This window comes from Euphorbia lathyris, chromosome 8 (assembly GCF_963576675.1).
Source record: "Euphorbia lathyris chromosome 8, ddEupLath1.1, whole genome shotgun sequence".
In the NCBI taxonomy this organism is placed as follows: Eukaryota; Viridiplantae; Streptophyta; class Magnoliopsida; order Malpighiales; family Euphorbiaceae; genus Euphorbia; species Euphorbia lathyris.
Genome location: NC_088917.1, coordinates 43,836,099 through 43,842,098, shown reverse-complemented (window position 1 = coordinate 43,842,098; position 6,000 = coordinate 43,836,099).

The following is a 6,000-nucleotide window of genomic DNA, read 5'->3' as shown; positions in this document are numbered from 1 at the left end:
CCCTATTTCAAGATTGCGGGGATAATGGCTAAACAGCTACCCTATTTCAAGATTGCGGGGATAATGGCTAAACAGCTACCCTGATTTACGACTGTGGGGATAATGGCTAAACAGCTACCCTATTTCAAGATTGCGGGGATAATGGCTAAACAGCTACCCTATTTCAAGATCACGGGGATAATGGCTAAACAGCTACCCTATTTCAAGATCGCGGGGATAATGGCTAAACAGCTACCCTATTTCAAGATCGCGGGGATAATGGCTAAACAGCTACCCTATTTCAAGATCACGGGGATAATGGCTAAATAGCTACCCTGATTTGCGACTGTGGTGAAGATGGCTAAAAATCAACTCCGGTCAGCGACCACGAGCCAGATGGCTAAAAAGCAACTCCGGTCTGCGACCAAGAGTCAAATGGCTAAAAAGCAACTCCGGTCTGCGACCGAGAGTCAAATGGCTAAAAAGCAACTCCGGTCTGCGACCGTGAGTCAAATGGCTAAAAAGCAACTTCGATCTGCGACCGAGAGTCAAATGGCTCAAAAGCAACTCCGGTCTGCGACCGTGAGTCAAATGGCTCAAAAGCAACTTCGGTCTGCGACCGAGAGTCAAATGGCTCAAAAGCAACTCCGGTCTGCGACCGTGAGTCAAATGGCTAAAAAGCGGGGGCTGTTTCTGGATTTTCTTACCACACTGTTGTCTGTATTTTCTCACTGGAGCTATCATCTCGATGATTCGATGGGCACACGTCTTAGTCCGAAATGAAATAGACTACTGATTGTTTTTCTGTTGACTGTCGTCTGTATTTTGACTGGTGTCACTGTTCTGTAAAAATTAGCTGTTGTCTGGAATTGATGTTTTGACAATGTTAGTCACTGTCTGGGAGAAATGCAGGCTGAAACGGACTGCAAATCGGAGGTCTGTGCACCTGGTAATTAATTATTTACTTTTTATCTTTATGTCAAATCGTACTTTTTCACTATTTACGGGAATGTCATTCTCTTTTCCTATATAAGGTGGTGGGGTTTCATTTCAACCCCCACACCTTCTCTCTCCTCTTTCTCTCACTAGACTTTAATTTGGATTATTCTCGGGATGGATTTAGACGAATGGGATGGCACCAGAGGCATGGACGAGGTTTATGTAAACCTGGATAGAGTGGATACCTTCCACGACCCTATGACACACTTGAGCAGGACACGCTGCAACGAGGTAAGTGGTTTCTCACTTTTATTTGATTTGGACTCTAGGCTTTAGCACTCCTATACGAACATGATTTGCATGCTAACTCTTAGACTGCCTTAGAGGACTTTAGCTAGAAAACGTGAATTCCTTTATTTACACGTAACACCTGTTTATTTTTGTAAGAATGCGCGCTATATGCATGTGAATAGTACACTACGAATTTGTGCATGTTAACAGTAAAAACGATGTGAATAGTAAAAATGTGAATAGTACACGTGAATAGTAAAAACGTGAATAGTGCACGTGAATAGTAAAAACTTAGCTAATGCACGTGAATAGTAAAAACGTGAATAGTAAAAACTTAGCTAATGCACGTGAATAGTGAAAACGACGTGAATAGTAAAAACTTACCTAATGCCCGTTAACGTACGTGAATAGTAAAACCTAATCTACGCTTCTCGTCACCTGTAGACGAGGGTGGATAAAAGGATTGACTAAACCTTACGTGAATGACCCTACATGAGAGATTTTTACAGAAAATTGGTCCTAACTGACCGGATGTCTCTAGGTTAGAAAATGAAAGAATACCTAGTCTTAACGCGTTCTTATCACTCGCTTGCCTTAGGAGTTGTATTAAATTTTTTTATCTTGTTCCTCTTTAGCTCATCGAGATTTCCGGGACCACTGCCGAGGTTCTTTCATGGTATGATAGGCCGAGCGCCGCGGCGAGAGCCCGCGTGCAGGAGTTGGGCTTCGGACCCTTCATTGCAGCGCTGCCCCGCACCAATGGGGTGTGTGATCCCTTTGGCCTACGGGCCCTGTGTGAGCGGTGGGTTGACTCGACCCACACCTTCCACCTTTCCTTCGGGGAGATGACCATCTCGCCCCGAGATTTCTCATTATTGACCGAATTACGAGGGAGCAACACCCCCGTCCCTTTCCATTATGGCATGATACGACCGCGGGTCGACCCTGCTAGGCTTGTCACCTTGATAGGACCAGGAGTTCCCCTATACGCCAAATCTACCCCGGCGAAGTTTATTTCGACTGCTAGCCTCTTGAGTAGACGGGACTTCTGTGAGACTGATGCTACTGATCTGGCGGTTCGTAGCTTCCTTGTATATGCTCTGAGTGAGACGATTTTCCGCACGAAGGGCGGAAAGGTACATGCGGGTCTCATCCAGGCCCTTAGTGATTTAGATGCCGCAGCTTCCTATGATTGGGCGGGGGCAGGCTTAGCTTTTCTCTACAAGTTTCTAGACCTGACTTGCCGGAAGCGCAAGGATTTCGGTGGTTACACCTTTGCTCTGCTGGTACGTGACGCCTTCTTGATTCGCCGGTCTTTGCTTTTTTTTCTTTCTCACACTCCTAGTCCTTGTTTATACCGCAGGTGTGGGCGTACGAGAGACGCATCCTTCCCAGTCGGTCTCGACCTCGATTGAGAGCATCGAGGCCGCCTTTTATGGTTCGATGGAGAGATTTTGATCTGAGCGCCGAGAGGAGGCGGACAGTGCCATGGCTCCTAGATCGGATTGACTCATTGGTCCTCACACAGGTAGATTTCGCTTAGTCTCGCTAGACTTTGGCTTGAGCCTTTCTGACCTTTTCTTTGTGCATATTTTTAGATTAAGTTCAGGTGGGACGACCTTGACTTCGGTCCCGAGTATGCATACACATCGATGATCCAGGAGCAGCAGTGCGTGCTCACTGGCCCTTGCGTGCGGGCGTGGTATTTGGGAGATCGAGGCATCACCGGAGTGAGTGATGTTCACTGGACGCCGGGGGAGATTCCCGTTTCCATGTTTGCTGTGCGGACTCTGCCCTTATCGACCATTCGTCGAGATCTGACCCGTCATTTTGTCGGTAGAGTGGTCTGGATTCACGCCGGGGTCGCGAGCCTTATTTGTCTACTTTACTGAGCGCGAGGGATGCCCCGGCGGCAGCGATGGAGGTAGATCCGGTAGCGGACGTGTTTTCGAGAGAGGCGGTCGAGGCCGTCTTTGGTCAGGCAGAGGTTCCGGTAAGTGATTCCGCCCTCTTTTCATTTTATTCATGATATGCTCGGAGGTTTTACTGTGTGTTTTTTTTTTTTTTTTTTTTTTGCTTTTTTGCAGGAGGGATCCTGGCGGAGTGCCCACCTATCTGATTTTTTCGACGATACTCGAGCTCAAACACCGGTGTGCGAGCAGCCCTATTTTATCGGCGAGTCCTCCATGCAGCTCGACCGGAGGGGTCGTCCATAGGCGTGCCTATACCAGACTATGGGAGAGATTATGCTACGATCTGCTATGACGAGTCCGGGGCACCTTACGCGGGATTTGAGGCGGCCCCTCCTATCTTCTCCTCGAGGGTCCCGTTTGATCCCTCAGACGCTTCTCTGACCACGAGAGAGACTTGTACGGATTACGTAGGGCTTTCTGGTTATCTCCGAGACCGCCTCAGCTTGCGCTGCACCGATCACCTGGTATGTATCATTACTGTACTTTAGTGTAGTGAAATGTATGCATGTATGTATGATTTATGTTTTTTGCCTATGCTGCCTTTTATCTGTTCTTTTTTCCTTTTTCTGTAGAGTGATCTACATGCCCACGAGCGGAGACAGAGCGAGCTAGTGCGGGAGCCTGATGCCCGAGTTGGTCACGTGTATCAAGAGAGGAACGACCACTGGTCGAGGATGATGCGACGGGAGACTGAGGGTCGCCTTGCCGTCGAGGAGAGGGCACGTGATGAGTCAATCAGCCGCCTTGCTGCAGAGGAGAGAGCACGAGCTGCTGATGAGAGAGCACGGGTTTCTGATGAGAGAGCGCGAGTTTCTGATGAGAGAGCGCGTGCTGCCGAGGAGACACTATCTGCGGAGCGGGCATCTCACCTGAGAGATTTTGAGAACTATTGGGACTTCCCTCCGTATTAGGCTCGTAGCTTTCATTGTTGCTTTGTAGCTTTCATTGTTGCTTTGTAGCTTTTATTAGGGTTTCTCTGATGTATAGCTGATGTATAGGGAGTGGGGTGGATAGTAGGTAGGCTTTTTGTGAAAAGTAGGATAGGAAATGTATAACCCGTGATTCATATTACCATGCATTCGGTAGATTATAATGATTCCAATCATTCTCGTCAAATATATTCATGCCTTTATTTATTTATAAACAACAGAAATACTTAGTCTCTTATACATTGTTTTTGTAATTGCTCAAGTCATAACCATTGTTACCAGGACCCGCCTGTTGGTTTTCGGATCCCGGCGATTTTTCTCCTCCCCTTTTATTATCCCGGAATTTTTAAATGAGTGCCCTTTCGGGTTTTCACCCATTGGGATGTCCCTTATTGTTGCATAGGTCACCCTTTGCGGGTTTTCAACCTATCGGGAATTTTTCTTTATTTTTCTTTTTTTTTTTTACGAAAAGTATTTCCTAAGCCTATCCAGGTTGGTAGGTTCGGAGAATTCCATGCCGTCCATTGTGGTTAACTTCACTGCTCCTTTGCTTAGTATCTTCTTTACGACGAATGGTCCTTCCCAGTTAGGCCTGAACTTCCCCCTCGGGTCGGTGTGCGTCACACGGATCTGTTTCAGCACCAAATCTCCTTCTTTGATAGGGCTGGTCTTGACTTTTTTATTGAAATCCCGAGCCATCCTTCTTTGATACAACTGTACATGGTAAAGGGCTTCCATCCTTTTCTCATCAACTAAAGCCAACTGCTCGCATCGCCTCTTTACCCATTCCGCCTCGGGAATTTCTGCCTCCACCGCAATTCTCAACGATCGCTTTTCGATCTCAACTGGCAAAACTGCTTCTGTGCCATACACCAAAGAGAATGGTGTTGCCCCAGTCGAGGTTCTGACTGTCGTGCGATAAGCCCACAACGCGAGTGGGAGGTGCTCATGCCAGTTCCGATGTGATTCCACCGTCTTTACGAGGATCCTTTTAAGGTTCTTATTAGCTGCTTCTACTGCCCCATTAGCCTGTGGACGGTACGGAGAAGACCTGTGATGTTCAATGCCATATTCTCGGAAAAGATTCCTTACTTCCCCCTGAAACTGGACTCTGTTATCCATGATCATGTGATGAGGCACTCCGAACCTGGTGATCAAGTGTTTTTCAATGAACTTTCTCATCTGCTTGGATCCCAGTTTGCTAAACGACTCTGCTTCTACCCATTTGGTGAAATAATCGATGGCGACTGCAATAAACTTATGTCCATTTGAAGCATTAGGCCTTACTTCACCGATGATGCCAATGCCCCAGGCAGCGAATGGCCAAATAGGTGCTAGCACATGTAGTTCCATGGCCGGAAGATGACTGCAATCGCCGTGGATTTGACAATCGTGACATTTCTTTGCATACTCGTTACAATCCCTTTCCATGGTGAGCCAATAGAAGCCTTGTCTGATAATTTTCTTAGCTAGTACTGCTCCTCCCATATGGGCTCCACAAATTCCTGAATGTACTGATTCCATTGCCTCGCGGGCTTCTCCCGCATCCAAGCATCTTAGTTTTAATCCATCAACGTGCCTTTTGTAAAGCAAGTCGTTGTGGATGACGAACTGACGAGCTAGCCTTCTAATCACAGCTTGATCCCTAGGTTCTGACTCTGCCGGATATGTCCCATCTTTCATGAAGTTCACGATATCGAAATACCATGGTTTTTCATCTGTCCCTAACAACATTACATCCTCGTAACATGGTTTGTGAGATCTTCTCAATACCAACGGCTTCGAAGCAAGGTTCCGGGGGTTGTCCCAAACTGACACCAAAGTAGCCAAGGCATCCGCCGCCTGGTTCTGAGCTCGAGGAATGTGATAGAAGCGACATTCTTGGAATC